Here is a 1,930-nt window from a genome sequence, read left to right as displayed (position 1 = left end):
TGCCCCGCATTCCTCCACTCTGGGCTCCCTTCCTCTGGCTTCAAAGCAAGCAAAGGCAGGTCTAATTCTTCTTACATTCTTTCCCTGACTCTGACCTCTTCTTCTGCCTCCCTTTTCCACTTTTCAGAACCACTGTAATTACATCGGGTTTACCTGGGTAATCCAAGATAATCTTCCTGACAATCAGCTGATTAATTCCCCTTTGCCACATACGGTAATAGATTCATAGGTTCCAGGGATTAGGACATGGACATTTTGAGATCCATTATTCTGCCTATCACACCTTTTACATATGGCAAAGAGTGAAACCACAAAACCACAAACTCTTTCTTATTGTGAATCGGTTATTTAGCCAAGTAACAAAAAAACTCTTGAGTCCTACTATGTGCCAGATCTCTGTGGTGAGACCTAAGGTTACAGTTTGGGTCAGAGATTGGGAGTTTGGTCATTTTTTCTTCTCTTTCCAACAAAATTCCCATCCTGGCTTATTTTAGTTAAGGAATAAATGAGAAGTAATCCGATTAAGCTGTCCTCATTACACTAAATGACTGGCCTATAGAAACCCTCTAGAGGACACATTTACATTCTTTTTAAAGGAGCACCCTAACCCAAGGCTTCTTAAACTTTCATGGGCATACAAGTCACACGGGAATTTCGTCACATGCAATTTTGATCCAGGTGGCCTGGCATGGGATCTGAGCCTCTGCTTTTCAGACAAGCTCCCAGGTACTACTGCCACTGTCTATCCAGGAAAGCAGGTGGAGGAACGAGCCCTTAACTCAAGTATGGCTCTAATCCTAAGCAGTCTTCAGTCTGATCCTGCCACTAATTCATCCTGAGGAAGGCTTACCTCCAAAGAGGTAATGGTAGTCAATAAGTCAACCACAGCATCACACTTTGTCACTATGACCAAAGACCCACAGCAGAGGAGACACTCTGTCTTCTGGTCATAGTGTCCCGCAAGGATGGTTTCTGACCAAGACTCACATTCATCCCAATACGGGGAGGAGTGGGGGTTATATTTTACAATCCTTAATATAATAATGAATCTCCAGGACTCCTAGGACAACATCCAAGGCTTATACTCCCCACCCCCGGGCAGTGACTAAGTGACCCAGGACCCAAATTCATGCCTATTCTTGAAAATTTGTAAGGTTCGAATTCTTTCAGGACTCGCCTACCAGACAAGGTAAAAAAGGCTGATAAGATTCAACTTGATCTCTCTAATGGGGATTCAGTTTTATAGACTTGCTCCTTTGTGGAGTGAAGGCGTGACATGGGCAGGAGGGCAGAGTAGAAGCAACAGAATCTCTGTTAGGTAACTTCAAGAGTCTTTACAGGGCTGATGAAACTTTAGTTAAGCTTATGGACCAATGGGAGGACACATCACGGCCTGAAGTCAATTGATAAGGTAATTTGTGTGGTAAAAGGAGGCAAGTTCCCATATATACCACATGGCTCTTCTTGATTAATGAGTTTGGGCAAAACTCCCTGATAGTACACTTCTGAATATGAATGTGCTTGGGTATACTCTTCCCTACACCCTTGTTTCAGTCTCAGAAAGAGATCACTTGAGAAAATGAAGCAAAACCAGATCTCCAGTTCCCTACCTTCTATTTGCAAGATAACTAGGTATATCTCATCTTCTTGGCAGAGTGTTTTTGTGGCGCTTCCCTCAATGCCTCTTTGAGGACCCTCCATTTCATGTTACCTATGGGCCTCCTTCCTACCTTACCTTGGGTGGGTAATTGCTGAAAACTCTCCTGCATGGCCTAATGCGGCTGGACCTCCCTGATGCAAACAGCACAGATCCAAACTTGGCAGTTGTGCAACAGAAAGCTGGTAAAAGTCATGACTCTGCAACTGAAAGAAAGCATACTCTGGCTAGAAAAGGACTTAAGGCAATCCATTCAACTAGCATCTAAGCCGG

The sequence above is a fragment of the Mustela nigripes genome, chromosome 2 (assembly GCF_022355385.1).
Source record: "Mustela nigripes isolate SB6536 chromosome 2, MUSNIG.SB6536, whole genome shotgun sequence".
Lineage (NCBI taxonomy): Eukaryota > Metazoa > Chordata > Mammalia > Carnivora > Mustelidae > Mustela > Mustela nigripes.
Note: the sequence above shows the minus strand (reverse complement) of the source record.